Here is a 20,765-nt window from a genome sequence, read left to right as displayed (position 1 = left end):
ATAAAACTTTTACCAGTGGTTATGATCACTGAAAAATAAGATATTTACTGATGGTTATAATCGTTGATAAAAGTCAAACTTTTATCGACATTGTAATATTGACTACCGGAAAAACAAAACATATCCCAACAACCAAAACCACTGGCAAAGATTTAAAAATCTTTTCCAACAGTTATTTATGGCCATTGGGAGTGTTTTAGCAGTGTTTCTAGCCATAGAAATTTTAACTATTGAAAAAATTTTAATCTTATGGCAGTGGTTTGACCACTGGGAATGCATATTTAGCATCACTTTGAATATTGGGAATACACATTTAGCAATAAATATGACTGTTGGTAATAACCTTTTAACAGTGAATATGACCGTTGACAATACGTTATATATTATTTTTTTAAAAATATATAATTAATAAATTAAATACAAATATCTATAGTATTTTACTTTTCGGTGGTATCTTGAAGTCACTTGATATACTGAAAATAAGTAATTAATCAAAATTTTGAATTCAACTTTCATAAATAATTAGAACAATCACTCCTAAATAAGCAAATAAAAGTTTATATTCATAAGAGCTTTTTATGTAATAAAATTAATAATGATGAAAGTTAAATCTTTTGAATAAAATTATAGATATATAATTTAAGATTTTGACAAAAGAACCTATTATCCCAAGTAGACAAAATAAACAAAAAGGGCTAAATACATAATGATTAGGAGATTTACATCTGGGAAAGTTCAATTTGCAAAAAAAAAAAAAAAAAAGCATAATTAGCACATAAGTAAATAATGTATAAGAATAATAAAATTAATAAAAAAGATAGATAAGAAACTGTAATACATACAAAAGTAGAGGGCCATACAATTGTTGACCCAATAGCATCACCAATAACTTGCTGTAGTCTGGTCCAAATCAACGACTCATTTTGCACCCTTATACAATCAATATAAATTTTTCAAAATTCAGTCCCTAAAATAGTATCGTTCACCATCTTAGATGGATTTTTACTTATAAGTATTTCGCGTGCCACCTCAATTTTATGTGGCCATCTTGAACTCTTCGAGATGACCTCTTTTCCTTTCTACAAATAGAGTTTTCAATTTATCAATATAATATGAATACAAAGCAAATAAATATAAAATATATGAAAAAATTAATAGAGAATGATTAATTTACCTTGATGGTGCAAGCTTGTTGGGACTTTGCACTGTTATCCCGATATTTCTGTAATTAAGTAAAGAATATGATTTAGCATGAGTAGTTAAAACCTTGACATCAACACATCTAGTATTTGATCAAAATCCAGCAAGACAAAAAATGACAGAATAATAGTCTTGCATGGTCACGCAGGATTGTCAAATATACTATTTTCATGTGCGGCAACATCATATCTGTACATGATAATTAACTAATCAAAACTAGATGTCCATTAAATTCAAAATAATTTATCGATCTATTCTCAGTATCCTTAGACAAGCTTCTGTATTAGATATTATGCCACGTCCATGTCATAATCCAACCTAAAATTCCATGGCAGCTTCTAGAATGTAATATAATTGCTAATGAAACGTTTCCACTAATGCGCCGTTGGTTTTTTCAATCCAGCTTATTCCACGGATGTTGTTATACATCCTTTTCCACTTCCTAGTTCTGCCAACCAAAGTAGGAAGTGGGATTATTGCATAAAAAAAGAAAAACGTCATTTTTTTCCGACATGCATACTCATGTAAACTTGATTCATGCCTGACGAACTTGTAGAAAGTAACATATGAGGCATAATGCATGTTGACAGATCATGGCATGGAGAAATTCGTGTGTTTATTCCTAATGTAATATAGCCAAACCTTCACAACTATGATTTTCTGTGGAAAACAGAGAAAGCAAAAGTTATAACTTGCATTATTGCATTTGAGTAGATCTAGGTAAAGCAATCAAAAGGCATTGGAGGACAGAGACTTCCACTGGGAAATGTTCTAGACAGTTGGACTGCTTTCTCTTCATTGATATGGTCACTGGACTCGTAGGAGTGATCAACGGAATGGATAAAAACAATACTAACAAATGATCGAGAGTCAGTAGATTTTTGCAATCTTGTTGCTCTTTTTATCAGAACACAGTAGAATAGATGTGGTTTCTTGTGCAGGTTTTCTTATCATTGACATTGATGGGTGGTAGGCAACATATCTGCCAGTCTTTTGATAGTTTTAACTTTGATCATTGGGTCCTTTCTGTTGCTAGTAACAGATGCTTGCAAACGCAGATTGAGCAATCCTAACTGATGCGTTAGCTATGCAAGACTCACTTTGTGGACTGACTCTATCTACCTGGAGGGTACTCAGGCTATTATGATTGGTTGAACTCAGAGGCAAGCTGTGATAATAAATCGACTGTTGGATTCCGATGGTGCAGCAGAAAATTTGATCTTTATAATTTTTTATTCAAAATACCTAATGCACCGAAATCCTAATGCCCACGATACCTTGATAATAGCAATCAAAGTATAATCATACAAGAAATAATAAGAAGCGTACCTATTAAATTCTGATTTGGTGAAGAATTATTTTCACTAGGTGCCTATATATTCACCCTCCAATAGTGATTCACACAGAAACTGATCCAAGGACAGCGCTTCTTCACCTTACTTCAAGAGTTCCAAGGGCAGCGCTCCTTCACCTTACTTCAAGAGTTTTAATCCTTAGAACTCAACCAGTCTCCAACTGATCAGACCCTCCTCCAAAACTGAGTCTAAATCCCTCAGAACCTCTTTCTGACCTTGACCTCCTTCTTTAGGACCTTTTAAACCCTTAGAACTATTAGGAATAGACATGTCTTAAAAGAACCAAACCTTGTCCTAAAATCTAGGGTTGTAAGAGAGGGAGAGAGGGAGTGGATAGGGTTGTTTGGATCGAACGAATGATCCCATCTACCATCCCTTATTTATAGAATCAGAGGGAGCGTCAAATGAGAAGTCACGCCCTTATCCAAATGCCCTATCACATCTGTATATCAAAGAATTAAGAGTCTTCAAGCGAGAGGACTCATTAGCCTGATACGTCAATTTACTCCTCATGCACGCGCCACCAGAAAGAGATGCATTTGATGCCTCTTCACAATTCAAAATAATTCTCAACTTGCCATGTGGTAAGAGGATTCAAATCTGGTACTTGATAAGTGATGCCCCCTTTTGCTTGAAGCAGAAGGACTCTTCATGCGACTCTTCGCATGAAAACTTATCACCAATGCGTGTGCTGCAAAAAGAGGTGCTTTTAAAATCCTTTCACCTTTCAGAAAGGCCTGAAATTGGCTACGTGCATCCTTATCTGAACAAGGATTCTATGCTAGAGATAAGAATTTTTGGATGCCACCTTCTGCCCAAAGCAGGAGGAGTCTTCTGGCATCCCTACGCGAGAACTGCAGATTACCTGCATGCACCAAGGAGTTATGGGCATCCCACATCCATTCAAAAGCCATTTAAAACTTTAAGATAAGTGCCAAGGAGGTTGGGGGCTGAACTCTACATTCTAAGGGTCAAAGATCCAAAGCAGAAGGACTCTGGTCCTTCTATATGCTAAAAACAAAGTGAACGTGCGCCCCACTCTAATTTAGCATCAAGAGTCCTTAACCCCTTGGACTCTTGGTTTTAGAACATGGATAAGGGCTTTAGGAGCCCTATTTTGGGCTACCTCTAAGTGGCTTGATCTAATTTAGATTCTCACCAAATTAGGTTAGTCAAATAGCAAGGTTTGAGATCAAATCCGATCTCCTAAGGAGCTAAGGTTGGCCACACATGCTAGCATGCTTTTCAGCTATCCGATTGGATCCATAATTTCAATCAACCATATCAAATGGATTTTTGGTTGATTTTTTAATGTGTGTGATCTATTGAGTTCCACATCTAGCCAGCAGTAGGTCCAGATGCAAGTTGATCTAATTTGATTAGAATCCTTTCTAATCGATTAAGGTCCAAACTATGCTAACCCACATTCAGTAATTAAAATCTTTTCTAATTGGAGATCGAATTAAATTTTTTAATTCGATCAAACCTACAAATCAAGATTGACATCTAGTAACGTATCATTACTACTCAGAAGATGTAAAATTTGATAAAAATATCAAATATATTTTTTAATGGCAAGTTACCATGTAATTCAATCTTTCAATCATCCCTACATCCTGAATATATTCATGAGTATACAAAAATATGTCAAACTCAAACACATATTCATATCGATTCTCTATCAATCATCGATGACTTTAATATTGAAGCATTAGAAATTCTTTCTAATCTTCATCCTGCTTTTGGCCAAAAGACTTTTCTGAGTCATCTAGAGATGAGAATTCACAGGATGCCATCTTCTTTTACTATGAGTGATTGATTTTTTATTGATCGACTTACAATCTTCATACATATTTCACCATATCCAGAACATTCCGTATATGTCTTAATGCCATGCTTGGATATAAACCAAAATATGGATTCATGTGCACAAGATTCCATGATGATCTCAGGTCTAAGGATCACTTGCACAACTCCTAATTAGAGAACCATCTTTTAACATGCAAGGCTCCATAAGATGTTCTCTGTCAGTGAGTTAATTCAGTGAACTCATTTTCTAATAAGCACCTACATCTTTGTATCAGTGTCTCACACAAATGGCCTGTGAAATCTGCCATCCTCTCCATCGAGTATATATAGGATGTGCTAGTCTATTCAAAACATTGATCTCCGACTCAATATTTTCACGATTAGAAATATTTAAGATTAAGAATTTAAGATTTTAAATTTCACAGGCATGAATTTTTTATGACCCTAAAATTATTGCCCTAATCTCATGAATTTATCATAATCTTATACGCAATAAGATACAGCTACAATGATGAATCAATGCCCCATTTTATTAATTAATAAAAAATATCATTATATAAGTTAAAAATTTACAAAAAAAAAATCCATCACATCACTTATACGATTGGTTTGTGGGATACTTTTCTTTCAATCCCTCACTTGTATTAAAATCAATCACCTTTATATCTTAATCCCATACAATGGAGATGACGATCAAAATAGCTACTTTGGTATGGCCTAAGTAAATGGATCTACTATATTATTCTTTGTATCAACTCATTCTAAGACAACATCTTGTCTTTCAATAATTTTTCAAATGAGATGGAAGTGCCTGAGGATGTGCTTAGGTGTTTAATGAGACTTAGGTTCCTTGCTTAAGCAACGACCCCAATATTACCATAATAAGCTGGCACTAGTCGTTCTATCTCAAGAACAACACCCAATCAGTGATAAATTTCTTCATCCAAATAGTTTTCTTGGCGGTTTCACTAACGGCAGTATACTCTGACTCTGTGGTTAAGTCAACTATAGTTTGCTGTTTGGAACTCTTTCAATTTACTGCTCTACCATTTAGAATAAATATATATCCTAATATTGATTTGCTATCATCTGGATCAGATTGAAAATTAGAATATGTATATCCTCTAATTTTAACTCTGATCCTCCTCCATAAGAATGATATATTTAGTCCTCCTCAAGTGCTTAAAAATATTTTTCACAGCTTTCCAATGATCCTATCCTAGATCAATCTGAAATCTACTAACTATGCCTTAAGCATAAGCTACATCAAACCTGATACATAGCATGACATATATGATCAATCCTATAGTTGAAGCATAAGGGATCTTACTCATTTTCTTCCTCTCCTCAGGTGTGTTAAGACATTTTTTTTCTAGAAAGATGTATACCATGTCTTACAGACAGATAACCTCTTTTACTTGCCTTCATGTTGAATCTCTTCAACATAAGATATATGTACCAAGACTGAGACAATCTTAGCATCCTCTTAGATCTATCTTTATAGATATTTACACCCAATATATAAGATGCTTCATCCAAGTCTTTCATTAAAAACTTATTTGATGGTCAATTTTGACTGATTGTAATATTGGGATATCATTTTCAATGAGTAGTATGTCATCAACATACAGAACTAAGAAGATAATAGCACTCTCACTTGTCTTCTTATACACACATGGCTCATCCTCACTTTTAATGAAGCAAAACTCTTTGACTGTCATATCAAAATGGATGTTCTAACTCCTCGGTACTTGCTTTAATCTATAAATTGATTTTTTCAGCTTACATACTTGATTTGCCCTTCCACTTGAGATAAATTTCTCTGCTGAGTCATATAGACCTCTTCCTCAAGATTATCATTGAAGAAATGATCTTGACATCTATCTGCCAGATTTCATAGTCGTAGTATGCAGCTATAGTAAGCAAAATCCAAATGGATTTGAGCATAGTCACTGGTGAGAAGGTTTCATCATTCTCTATTTTTTATCTTTGTGTAAAATCCTTCACCATCAATCTAGCCTTGTAGGTTTTCACTTGACCATTTGCTCCGATCTTCTTCTTGAAGATCCATTTACACTCTATTAAGGTCACACCCTCAGGTGTATCAACTAAAATCCACACTTAATTGGTATACATTGAGTCCATCTCAAATTTTATAGCATCTGCCATCTGTCAGAGTCTCTACTCATAACAGCTTCCGAATAGGTCAGTAGATCATCATTCTTAATGATGTTGAGCTTATTGTCATTCTCAATGACAAAATTATATCTCAAAAGTGATTGACGCACTCTATTTGACATTCGAAAAAGAGATATGTATTGTGAATATACCTTATCCTTAGATATTTCTGGTTAAGGATCTCTTTATGGTCCAACTGTAGGTTTTTTTGGATTAGTTTGTAGGTCTTGAACTTCTCCAAGTTCAGTATTCCTTCCGCTGCCTCCTTATTGGATAAATTTTTTTTCAAAAAATTAGCATGCTTACTAACAAGCATTTTTTATTTAGTAGGATGGTAGAAATAATATCCATTAGTTTCCTTAGGATACCTATAAACTTACACTTGTCTGATCTTAGCACTTAATTTATATCCAAAAATATTTCTGATATAAGTAGGATAGCCCTAGATCTTATGATATTTAATATTCGACTTTCTTCCTTTCTATATCTTATATAGAGTGCTAGCAACAGACTTTGAAGGCACTCTGTTTAATATGTATACGACAGTCTCTAGGGTATATCTCCAAAATGATATTAAAAGATCTGTGAAGTACAACATCGACTGCACCATATCCATTAAAGTGTGATTTTTTTTTTCTGCTACATTATTTAGCTATGATGTATAAGGAGGGGTCCATTGAGAGAGAATACCTTTATCCTTAAGATGATCAAGAAATTCACTGGATAAGTATTCTCCTCCTCAATTAAATCGAAGAATCTTGATACTTTTTCTAATTTATTTCTCAACCATACTTTGATACTCCTTAAATTTATCAAAAGCTTCAGATTTATATCTCATAAGATACACAACCAAATCTTAATAGATCGTCCGCAAAGGTGATAAAGTAAGAGTATCCTTCGTTGGCCTGAGTTGTCATTGGTCTACATACATCTGAATGTGCTAAGGCTAACAACTTCCTTGCCTTCTCTCTATATTCAGAGAATGGAGTCTTGGTCAATTTTTTTATGAGACAAGATTTATAAGTTTCTAATAATTCATAATCATATAAGTCAAAATATTCTTCTTTGTATAACTTATTTATCCTTGACTCACTAATATGATCAAGATGGCAATGCTGGAGATATATTCATATCTTCTCTCTTTCTTTTCATATTTCTATCAATATGAAAGATATTTTCATTGAATGCAAGAATTAAAAGATTATTATCAATATAACCATTACTATAGAATTCATTAAAAAAAAATGAAGCAACCATTGCCCATTAACTTTATTTCATAACATTATGTTAATAATAAAGATATAAAAATAATATTTCTAATGATCTTAGGTATAAAAAAATATTTTTTTAATTCTAAAATCTTATCCGAAGATAAATGGAGCATACAAGTTTCCACAGCCTCTGCGCTAATGGATTCTCCACTTGCATTGAAAAGCTCGACGTCACCTCTTTTTAGCCCTCTAATATTCTATAGTTGTTGCAATGAATTGCAGATGTGCGAACCATAGGTGATATCCAATATTCAGATATCAGAGTCTGAAGTACTCAATGAAAAATAGGTTGTATTATATACACATCTTTTCATGCAATACTTGTATCCTGCTTCAAATTTGTAGGATAATTCTTGCAATTATGCTTTCAATGTCCTAACTTGCCATAAAAATAATGGATAATATTTGAAGTATTATTTGCCTTCTTTCTTCTGAAGATGCTCCCTTTAGGGTCCATTTTTTTTTTTTCGAAAGCATTTTCACTATCCGAACTAGGGTAAAAATTTTCAGAATATAGGAGACCTTCTCTTGTGTGAATTTAATTCACAAGTTCCTCAACCAGTCCACATAGTTCGGATCGATCAATATATTTTCATCTATGATGTCATGCAGTGAAAGTGAAGTTACCATAATGTAGAATTAAATCTATATTAATTAAAAATAATAGTATAAGCAGACCACTCATGTTTGACATACATAACTAGATGAGATTTTTTATCTAGTTATGTTTTTCACTATTTTATCGGATACCATAACCCTCACCTACGGTAAGCAAAAATTATTTGATTTCTTTAGTAGGGTTGAGATCCCAATTCCTCATAAAAATCTTGTGGATAGCACAAAAAATTTTACGAATTCAAAGGTAGAAAACTTTTTTCAATTGCATCTCATGCTATTCTCAATTTTATCTTGCCTCTAATACACTCATAGCTTTGTGGATAGTACAACAAACTATAGTATTTAGTTAAGTCTGATCTTTTATTTTTATACAGTCATATCTGAATAATATTGTCCTTGTGGATAGTACAACAAAGCAACATATCTAAAATATACAATAAGTATCTACTATGTCTTAAGAGATCTCCACATCAATCTCCATAGTAAGCCTTGTGAATAGGATAACAAATCTACTATAGTTTTTGACATGATAATTTCTCAGCATGAAGAAAGGCATATGTAGTATTTTCAACACTAAGCAATCCAAATTCAAGATTCAAACTGACCAATTGATCAAAAAAATGTTAAGATTGGTGGGAGGATCTCTATTACTTTCCTTAGACATCAACAAGTTGGTAAGATAAGTAAACGATCTAATTAAATAACCACCATACTTGAAATACTCTTTAGACACTAATTGATTAATTGATTCAAAAATTAGTTAGCTTCTGATTCCCAACACTATGACTTAATATGATTTTTTTGAGGACCTTATGGTCTCATGCACATCCTATTTAAAATATCTGTGCCATGTGTGAATCATATTAAAATATCTGAACAAATCTCTAAGATTGTTAGGGTTCGGATGTTCAATTGGACTCATCTCATGATCCAAATTGAACCAATTCGAAATCCTAGGTGAATACAATCTAGATTACATTTCATAATAATGCATAATCATACTCAAGCATAAATATGATCATAATCATAATATCATGCATCTAAACATATCTTTAAGATGGTTCAAGATTTGGATGTTCAATCAATCTCAGCTCTTAGGCTGACTTAAACCAAACCAAAATCTTAGCTTGATCACAATCAAGACAACATTCTAGCATTTGATTGTATTCATTTAAGATAGGTGCTGATACCATTGTTGGGTTTCGCTGGTGCAGTAGAAGAATTGGTATTTAAAATTTTTCATTCAAAACATCAAACACACTGAAATCCTAATGCCCAGGATACTTTGATAATAGCAATCAAAGCTCATCATACAAGAAGTAATAGGAAGTATACCTATTAAATTTTGATTTGATGAATAATTATTTCTATCAGACGTCCAAGTATTCACCTTCTAACGATAATCCATACAGAAATCGATCCAAAGACAGCACCTTTTCTACACCTTGCTTCAAGAGTTCTAATCGTTAGAACTCAACCAGCCTCCAACTGATTGGAACCTCCTCCAGACCTGAGTCTGAACCTCTCAGAATCTCCTTCTGACTTTGACCTCCTTCTTTAGGACCTCTTAAATCCTTAAAACTATTAGGAATAGACTTATCTTAAAAGGACCAAACCTTGTCCTAAAACCTAGGGTTCTAAGAGAGGGAGAGAGGGAGTGGATAGGGTTGTCTGGATTGAACAAATGATCCCATCTGCCATCTCCTATTTATAGAACTAGAGCAGGCGCCAAATGAGAAATCATGCCTTTATCCAAATACCCTATCACATCTGCGTATCAAAGAATTGAGAGTCTTCAAGTAGGAGGACTCATTAGCTTGATACGTCGATTTACTCCTCACACGCATACCACCAGAAAGAGATGCATTTGCTGTCTCTTCATAATTCAGATTAATCCTCAACTTATCATGTGGCAAGAGGATTCAAATCTGGTTCCAGATAACCAAATAACCTAATAAGTGTTGCCCCCTTCTGCTTGAAGCAGAAGGACTCTTTGTGTAAAGACTTATCACCTGTGCATGTGCTGCAAAAAGGGGTGCTTTTGGCATCCTTTCCCATTTTAGAAAAGTCTGAAACTTGCTACATGCATCCTTATCTAAACAAGGATTCTAATGCTAGAGATAAGAATTTTTGGATGCCACCTTCTGCCCAAAGCAGAAGGAGTCTTCTGGCATCCCTATGCGAGATCTAAAGATTACCCGCATGCACCAAGGAGTTATGGGCATCCCACACCCATTCAAAAGCCATTTCAAACTTTAAGATAAGTGCCAAGGAGGTTAGGGGGCTGAACTCCATATTCTAAGGGTTAGAGACCCAAAGCAGAAAGACTCTAGTCCTTCTGTATGCTAAAAACAAAGTGAGCGTGCGCCCCACTAATTTAGCGTCAAAAGTCCTTAACCACTTGGACTCTTGGTTTTAGAATGTGGATAAGGGCTTTAGGAGCCCCATTTTGGGCTGCCTCTAAGTAGCTTGACTTGATCTAAGTATCCACTAAATTAAGTTAGCCAAATAGCAAGGTTTGAGATCAAATCCAATATCCCAAGGAGCTAGGATAGCCACACGTGTTAGCATGCTTACCGACTATCCGATTGGATTCAGAATTCTAATCAACTATATCAAATGGATCTTTGATTAATTTTTTAATATGTGTGACCCATTGAGTTTTACATCTAGCCAGCAGTAGATCCAGGTGCACGTTGATCAAGTTTGATTAGAACCCTTTTTAATCGATTAAGATTCAAATTATGCTAATCCATGTTCAGCAATTAGAACCCTTTCTAATTAAGGATCGAATTAAACTCTTCAATTCGATTAAAGCTACAATCAAGATTAACATCTAGCAACGTATCATAATTATCTAAAAGATGTAAAATTTGATAAAAATATCAAATATACCCTTCAATGGTAAGTTACCATACAATGCAATCCTTTGATCATCCCTACATTTTGAATATGTTCATGAGTATAGAAACATGTCAAACTCAAACACATATTCATATCGATTTTCTATCAATCATCGATAACTCTAATATTGAAGTATTAAAAATTTTTTCTAATCTTTATCCTACTTTTGATCAAAAGACTTTTCTAAGTCATCTAGAGATGAGAATTCACAGGATGCCATCTCCTCGTATTAAGAGTGATCGATTTTTTGTTGATTGACTTATAATCTTCATACACACTCCATCATATTTAGAATATTTCGTACATATCTTAATATCATGCTTAGATATGAATCAAAATATGGATTCATGTGCATAAGATCCATGGTGATCTCAGGTCTAAAGATCACTTGCACAACTTTTACTTAGAGAACCATATTTTGACATACAAATAAGGCTCCATAAAATATTCTTTATCAGTAAGTTAATTCAGTGAACTCATTCTCTATAAGCACCCACATTCTTGTATTAGAGTCTCACAAAAATGACCTGTGAAATCAGTCACCCTCTCCATCAAGCATACATAAGATGTGCCATTCTATCCAGAATATTGATCTCCGGCTCAATGTTCCTACGACTAAGAATATTGAGGATTAGGATTTTAAGATTTTAGATTTCACAGCATGAACTCTTCATGGCTCTAAAATTATTATCCTAATCTAAGAGATTCATCATAATCTTATACACATAAGATGCGGCTACAATAATGAATCAATGTCTTATTTTATTAACTAATAAAAAATATCATTATATAAGTTGAAAATTTACAAAGAAAAATTCCATCGCATCACTCATGCGATTGGTTTATAAGGCACTCTTCTTTCAATGGACACCCTCTACACCAAGATATTTGATGACTTATGAAAGATTGTACCATCTTTCAGGTCGGTCATGTCTATCATAAGGCTAATAGAGCTACGAACTTAGGATTTGTAACTCTCCAGAAATATTGCACTAGCAATAGTTAGAATGATATGGTGAACCATGATGAGAAAATTATATTATGCAAATAAGGGGATAAAATAGATTCAGTAATTGCCTCATTGGTTTGAATGATCAGAAGAATAATTATTAATGGAGTTTAACATGAGATGGTTATTGTGGTTAAAGATATGAAGTATGAACAGGACAATAATTGCCTAATGGCTTTTCAATCAATCAGAAGTAGAATTCTGAGCAACAAAATCTTGCATTATGGTGGGTTAGTTCATGCAGAGAACATTTATTTGAAGTAACACCCAAAAAAAATAATCACTGTAGAAGGCACCATCTAGGGAGTATCTCCAGCATACACAACAAGCATCTAGGGAGTAGAAGGCATAAAAAATATTTATATATCCACCAAGTATCTATATTCAACACATGTTAGATATATTCATAGCATGCAATTAGGACCATCCATGTACCTAGGAGTTTAAACTAGTCTAACCCCTATATTCTTTATTCATTAATACGAGAGTGAAAGATGGATGATAAAATATATGTATCACCTAATGACTTGAAATAATATGATTTGATGATGATGATCCAATGAGATGTACTGGTGAGCACTCAAGATCACTACATACATCATTTATCTATGCAAGATTTTTAAACTATCATTATCTCAATATATTTAGATTTTAAATAATTTTTATATTTAAATATATTGATACATACCTATGTAGTATGAATTAGTGAGGCATGCATTCCATTAGATTGGGACTGTTGACGATATTGGCTTTGTAAGATCTCTAAAATTTGTTTCACAAATGAAAGCTTGGCTTGTACTTGAGTATATTTGTTCTTCAAGTCGATATTCCTTTGAGTTACAATACTCAACTTTTCTTCCACTTGTCGAAGCTTTTGTCTATCTTGTGTAGCATTCCTTATGTACTCAAAACGAGATGTTTTGCCCCAAAGATCACTAGGTGCTGCACCCTTTCCTATCATGCGAACTCGTCCATGTCTCTCACATCCCATTACTTCTAGGTACACATCGTCAGAAACAATCCCATGCTCAGTTGTATCAAGAGTGTCTCTAGCAGCCATGTGTTCATGAAGTTGTTGCAATAACACAAATCAATCAATGATTTAGGAAGAAGAATAATGAATATAATGATAAAAAGTAAACAATAACAAGTGAGCAAACAATTATCTCAGCCGCCTCATCATTCATTGGCCTTCGATCTTTATGCCGATCTGTCATTATAAAAAGTTTAGCTCTTGTAGGATGCAAACCATTGGGTATTCTTTTGAGCCTACAAATCAAATAGTACATATAGAAATCAAATAGAAATCAAATACTAATATAAGAAATCAAATAGTACATTATAGAAATCAAATAGTAGATATAAGAAATCTATAAATTAATAACTAATGATTTGAAGTACCTCTTTATGATTGCTTGTGGCAAAACTTTTGACTTCAGCAGTGTGGGTCATCTTTTGCAAAGAACAATTGTTTCTATTGGTCTCACTATCATGGAGGAAAGTTGTATAGTATCAAAACAACCAGTCATATACTATGAGCAATGCTCATATTCCGAAATGGATTAAAACTATCACTTGCTAGCCCAAGTCTGACATTACGAGGATCTAAAGTAAAAGATGGATGTAGATGGTCAAATGTTTTCCATGCTGGAGAGTCAGTGGAATGTCTTAACATTCTATCTTTTGTATGGCCATCCTTATGCTATATTATGAATGAAGCTATTTTTGATGACATGAATAATCTTTGAAGTCTTGGTTTCAAAGAAAAATAATGTAAAACCTTTGCCGATATTTTTTTCTCTTTTTTTGTTGAAGACATCTCATCTTCATCCAACAACTTATTTCTCTCGATCCATCTAGATGCTCCACAAGTGTCACATGATGATACGTTAGCAAACTCCTTCCAATATAACATACTGTTAGGATTTGACGCCTCGAGATTCAGCCCACATTGAGCCCACAGCGAGGTTCGCGGCGAAAAATGGAGTCCAACGAGACCAAGATCACCTGAATCGGAGCTCGGATGGAGGAGATACGAGCTTTTGAAGTCGGCATGAGAATCGAGGCGGTGGAGGACCGCTGGCGACTGGCGGCAGCGGCGCAGCCGCAGGCGGCGGCGCGTGGGACGCGCGTCCCAGGCCCGCGGGATGCGGGACCCAGGCCCGCGCGGGACGCGCGACCCAGGCCCAGACCCGCGCGGGACGTGCGACCCAGGCCTGCTGGCCCCTTGCCCCGGTCCACCGTGGATCGAGTGGTCCACGGCGCGGTCTGTGGACCGCGTGGGCGTTTCCCACGCATTTCTCGCGGTCCACGGCACTATTCCGTGGACCGGAGCGCTATCCAACGGTCCAGGAGGCTCCCGATCTTGATCTGACGGTCAAGGGGTTTTTTTGGCTTTGTTTAGGACTCCTAATCCCTCTCTAATCAAGGTTTAAAGCCTGTTTAAACCTATAAAAGCCCTGAGACGAACAGAGGAGGGGTGGGTTCGGTTTCTCACCGCCGTACGAACCAGAGGAGAGAGAGAGGGGCGAGGGCGCTGTGAGAGAAGGAGCAGGAGGCTCCTGGACAGCGGTCGCCAGGCTCTTCAGGGGTTCAGGGGGGTCTCCAAGAGAGAGAGAGCTTTTGTGAGGAGAACTTCAGATGAGAGAGAATTGGGTGTACAAGGGTTGAGGGTGAGGTCTACTCTTGTAAAATTTTCTTTTCATAATGAAGTTTGCATGCCCCGTGGAGGCGAGCCCTTTTGTGGCTGATCCACGTATTTTGATTGTTTTTCCTTTTGTTTTGTTTCTTCTTTCTTCCTGCTGCATCGCGTGGTACTGAAAGGATCTTGGAAGGTGGTGTCCTGGCCAGACATCCACCCAACAAGTGGTATCAGAGCAAAGTGGTACAAGGATGCAGATTGCAGTGGTGGTGAGAAAGACTGAAGATGGAGAAAACAGGAACAATCAAGATGGAGATCAACAAGTTTGATGGCAAGAGCAATTTCTCCTTGTGGCAGGCAAGGGTGAAGGACGTGCTCATCCAACAGGGGTTGATCGATGCTCTCTTGTGCGATGAAAAGCCGACCACCATGGAGGTGCGGGATTGAAAATGGCTACAGATGCAGGCGGTGAGTACCATCCGCATGTACCTGAGGGATGAGGTGGTGATCCATGTGCTGAGCGAGACTTCCCCGACGGTGCTGTGGTCGAAGCTCGAGGAGTTGTACATGGAGAAGTCTCTCACCAACACTCTTTTCCTCTGGAGACAGTTTTACCAACTACGGATGACTGAGGGACAGAGCGTGCAGGAGCATTTGAGCCACTTCCAGAAGATCCTCACTGACCTTCTCAGCGTTGGCGAGAACGTTGAGGAGAAGACCAGGGCGCTGGTTTTGCTGGCGTCGCTTCCTTCTTCGTACGAGTCCTTAGTGACTGCTCTTCTAGTGGGGAAGAGCACTATCAAGATGGACGAGGTCACCGCGGCGATACTCCAGAACGAGGTTCTCAGGAGAGAGAACCCAGCTTCGAGCTCAGGTGTCGATAGCTCAGCTTTGATGACTTTGGAGGTGCAGGAGGCGGTAGACGGAGCGACAGGAGATCGCATCGAGGGCGGTCTAAGTCCAGGAGGGACTTGAGCAAAACCAGGTGTTACCGGTGTGAGGAGTTGGGGCATCTAGCCAGAGATTGCCCCCAACTGAAAAATGGACGGTGGCTGCTGTAGCGACGGCCGTAGTGATTCAGATGGAGATGTCCTGGAGATATCTGACGAGGTATCTACTTCTTCCCAACAGTGGATATTAGATTCTGCATGCCCCTATCATGTGTGTTGCAGAGAGGAGCAGTTTGACTCCCTGGAGAACAGTGAGAGCACTGTATATCTGCCGGATGGATCGAGCTGTGCGATCAGAGGCATTGGGACGGTCAGCTGGAGGACACATGACGGTGCAGTGAGGAGATTGGGGGAGGTCCGATACATATCCGATTTCAGGCGGAATCTTATCTCACTTAGCAGACTGGATTCGAGAGGCTACAGGACGGTAGCTGGTGGAGGAATCCTGAGGGTGCTACGCGGCGATAGGATTGTGCTGGAGGGGAAGAAGGGGAGCAGAGGACATTATTACCTGGTAGGGAGCCCAGTGCGAGGTGGAGCATCGGGAGCTAGGCGGAGCCCAGAGCGAGGTGGAGCTCCAGAGGCGGATCGGGCACGAGACAGGAGACTCGGGAGGACGAGAGGCGACGTCGCAAGGTAAGATTCCTATTGTCGCAGGATGATGCCCCGAGCAGGTCTTATGTCAGGAGGAGCACAGCATACGATGGAGATGGGATCGAGCAGCCTGGCTCGACTCCCATGTTTGCCCATCCATGATCAGCAGGCGATTGCCCCAGGGCATGGGGGCGAGGAGATCCAGAAGCTCTCGAAGTTTAGAGGAGGTCGAATATCGAGTCGAGTGGAGATTGTTAGGATTTGACGCTTCGAGATTTAGCCCACATTGAGCCCACAGTGAGGTTCGCGGCGAAAAACGGAGTCCAACGAGACCAAAATCACCTGAATCGGAGCTCGGATGGAGGAGATACGAGCTTTTGAAGTCAGCACGAGAATCGAGGCGGCGGAGGACCACCGGCGACGGCGGCAGCGGCGCGGCCGAGGAGACTGCGCGCGGGACGCGCGTCCCAGCCCGCGTGGGAGCGGGACCCAGGCCCGCGCGGGACGCGCGACCCAGGCCCGCGCGGGACGCGCGACCCAGGCCCAGGCCCGCGCGGGACGTGCGACCCAGGCCTGCTGGCCCCTTGCCCCGGTCCACCGTGGACGAGTGGTCCACGGTGCGGTCTGTGGACCGCGTGGGCGTTTTCCACGCATTTCTCGCGGTCCACGGTACTATTCTATGGACCGGAGCGCGATCCAACGGTCCAGGAGGCTCCCGATCTTGATCTGACGGTCAAAGGGTTTTTTTGGCTTTGTTTAGACTCCTAATCCCTCTCTAATCAAGGTTTAAAGCCTGTTTAAACCTATAAAAGCCCTGAGACGAACAGAGGAGGGGTGGGTTCGGTTTTTCGCCGCCGTACGAACCAGAGGAGAGAGAGAGGGGTGAGGGCGCTGTGAGACAAGGAGCAGGAGGCTCCTGGACAGCGGTCGCCAGGCTCTTCAGGGGTTCAGGGGGGTCTCCAAGAGAGAGAGAGCTTTTGTGAGGAGAACTTCAGATGAGAGAGAATTTGGTGTACAAGGGTTGAGGGTGAGGTCTCCTCTTGTAAAATTTTCTTTTCATAGTGAAGTTTGCATGCCCCGTGGAGGCGAGCCCTTTTGTGGCTGATCCACGTATTTTGATTGTTTTTCCTTTTGTTTTGTTTCTTCTTTCTTCCTGCTGCATCGCGTGGTACTGAAAGGATCTTGGGGGTGGTGTCCTGGCCAGACATCCACCCAACACATACAATCATTGGGGCATGCAAGAATTTTTTGGTACCCCAATCTCAAATCTTTAATAATCTTCTTTGCTTCATAAAAGTCCTTGGATAATGTTTCACCATCTGGAAGTGCCTTTTTTAGTAACTAGAGTAATGATGTGAATAAATTATTACTCCAACCATTTCTATACTTTATATGAACCAATTGAACAATAAAAAATAGTTTGCTTAAGTTCATGTTCAGCATCGTCAACTAACTTCTAAAACTTATTGGCTTCAGCATTAGGCTCCTATATATGTTCATGACTAGAATCACTTGCAACATTCAAAGAGTTTAATATTAGAAATGCATCATGCAACATCTCATACATCTCATCTAGTTGATGTGATTCATCTTGTTTATGAGAGTCAAAAATATGTAGCAGATGGTGAAACTTCCCCATAATATATCCAAGTTGCATAGCCTCTTGCAAAACCATCACATACCAAATGTTCATAAGCATCTTTTCAAACCATCTATCAGCCATTACAACATGTCTTACATGGACATAAAATCTTATTTTCATGGGCTGCATTGGCAAATGCAAAGTCAAGGAATCGATTGTCTCCTTCTAAGTATACGTTGCTTGCCCTACACGATGAGAGATAACTCAAACTTAATATTGTTATAAAGGCATCATAAACATGAGCAATGATGCTTAGAAAGGTAAAAAAAGACTTCATTACCTAGATTGATGAAGCCAACTTTTATCCATAAGTGAGCTATGTAATTGATTGAAGAAATCAATTGAATTTGGAGCCTAACTGTAGAAACTATTAGAAATTAGACCAAGATTGAAAATTTAAAAGAAATAAAAGAATTTATTGTATTGAATATATTTTAATAATTAACCAATAAGCTTATAGCAAAGTTTTGCTAGAACTTCTTACAATCAATATGTTCTTGAGCATTTCCCATAGTACAAATTTAATATATCATATTCATACATTAGATTATATTATACTATGATAACATCTACTTCTCAAACTAAATTTTGATGTTTTTCTAATTTTAATCTATTTTTCCTATTAAACTCAGGTAGAATCTCATGCTTGACAGCTCTTACCAAATTCTTAGCAATAGAAGTGGGAAATAACAGTCTCACATCAGATAAATTAAAAACTTTTATAGTGCTTGTATACTCTTAGATCCGTCCATCCAAGAGCCTGGGTTTTTAAATAGAACCTTAACATACGTACAATAAGATCATGTTTGTGGGTGCAGATACCGAGGGACAGACAAGAATTATGATGTTTTAGCATGACTATGTAATATAATTCAAAGCTATTCCATTTGTGAAGCTCCCAGTATCAAATAGTTCTCACGATTGCTGTTTTCTACTATTTGTCTTTGAGAATGGTTCATTGTTTTTGTGTTGCTATATATGATTCAAAGTCACCACCCATGAAACTACCAGCATCAAGTATCAAAATGGATAAGGATTGGATCACAGGCATCAACGAGCGCTACATCTATCAGATGAATGCATGAATCACACAATTTATAAAAGATGGAACAATACAAATAAGATTGGAGTACCAGCAATAGTACTTAATCCGACTAATAATCAAGATGGAGGGATTAGATGCTACCAAATTATGATTTTGGAGGCGTAAAAAGGGAAATTTTCTCCCTCCGCTCCTTTCTTCTCCCTCTCAGACTCCCATTCTTTCCTGCTACCGATCATTCTAGAAAGCCTCAAACAGAATCCGAGAGTGGGAAATAAATGGGGAAAAAAAATCCAAAAGACCTTTTTTTTGGGGCTCTGTTTTCTTCTTCCTCTACTTCCGTACTCGCTATGGATCCAAAATTTTAAGTAGGTATCCAGTGGATAGGACAAACAAAGTGCTCTATATTCCGACTCCTATTCTTTTCGAAATCAAACAAAAGAATCCTATCTTTTTTCAGAACAGAAAAAAAAAGAAAGGATTCAAACAGCCAAAAAAAAAAAAAATGAAAATCTGACAAAGAATAAGGAAAAAATAGACAGAAAGAATGTGGTGAGAGACTTCTTGGTCCCGGGCTCGACGTTCGTCTTGTTCTCGGGTGGCGTGGGGTGGGGAGGGAAAGGAAGCGATGCCGAAGAGGTTCTCATTTGGGAGGAAAAAAAAAAAAAAAACTGGAGGTAGAATATCACCTCGCTCCCTGACTCCCACAAGGGCTCGCCGGAGGCCAAGGTGTCGTCAGGCGAGAACGTTCTCAAGGCCGAAGCAGGGGACAGATGGGTTTGGTTCCATCTCTTGGTCCATTGCTAACGATCTGAACTCGTTAATTCAAACAATAAAAGAAAAAGGGATCGATCAGGGGATGGGGGAGGACCTGTGAGGGAGCACCAGGCAGTGCGAAGGATGTTGGAGCAAAATCTGATGGTGATCTTGTTGAGGTCGCCGCGGAGGACGGATCCATTCCAGATGGAGGCGCCGTCGTAGACGGTGACCTGGCCGATGAGCACGACGTTCGGGGCGATGTAGGCGTCGACGGCGAACTTGGGCACCCATTGCCCTAAGGTGAAGACGATGATGCTTCTTGGCCGTTAGAGGGATCATGGTGACGGTGCACCGGCTATGCTCATCGATATTTGGGGAGGTGAAACGGAATACAAAGGATGTGAAAAAAAACTCTCGTGGCCGGAAGTGGAAGGGCGAGCAAAAAAAAAAAAAAAAAAAATCCCGCGCGCAAAAGAGGGAGCTAAGGGACGTCCGCGGATATTTTGGATCAGTTAAGATATATCATTCCAATTTTTCAGCGATTTAATAAAATTATTAAATAGAATAGGATCTTTTCCAACAGTTGACTCAACTAATAGTAAAATTAAAAAAAAAATTTCAGGGGGCTAACATGATGCCAGTAAAGATATGATTTTTCCAAGCGGTTAGATGTGACTGCTGATAAAAATAAATTTTTTTTTCAACAATTTGATTGGACCATTGGAAAAAATAAAATTATTCCCAACGATTTGATCTGACTTTTGGAAAAAATAAATTTTTTTTCCAGCGATTC

The 20,765-nt window shown here is 38.0% G+C and overlaps 1 long non-coding RNA gene across 3 annotated transcripts; it reads right to left on the bottom strand.

The window, feature by feature from the left end:
* Positions 1 to 805: 805 nt before the first annotated feature.
* Positions 806 to 20,412, bottom strand: LOC140857570 (uncharacterized). Of its 3 annotated transcripts, XR_012141034.1 has the most exons (4): positions 13,746 to 15,939; positions 13,033 to 13,613; positions 1,175 to 1,222; positions 806 to 1,079 (listed from the first exon to the last, which is right to left on the bottom strand). It is a non-coding gene; the product is annotated as an uncharacterized lncRNA (long non-coding RNA). The 3 variants fall into 3 exon arrangements; XR_012141033.1 differs by lacking the exons at positions 13,033 to 13,613; positions 13,746 to 15,939 and adding an exon at positions 19,358 to 20,412; XR_012141032.1 differs by lacking the exons at positions 806 to 1,079; positions 1,175 to 1,222; positions 13,033 to 13,613; positions 13,746 to 15,939 and adding exons at positions 18,143 to 18,356; positions 18,452 to 18,529; positions 19,358 to 20,412.
* Positions 20,413 to 20,765: the final 353 nt, after the last annotated feature.

Source organism: Elaeis guineensis, chromosome 4 (genome assembly GCF_000442705.2).
Source record: "Elaeis guineensis isolate ETL-2024a chromosome 4, EG11, whole genome shotgun sequence".
Classification (NCBI taxonomy): domain Eukaryota; kingdom Viridiplantae; phylum Streptophyta; class Magnoliopsida; order Arecales; family Arecaceae; genus Elaeis; species Elaeis guineensis.
This window is presented reverse-complemented; position numbering and strand designations above follow the sequence as displayed.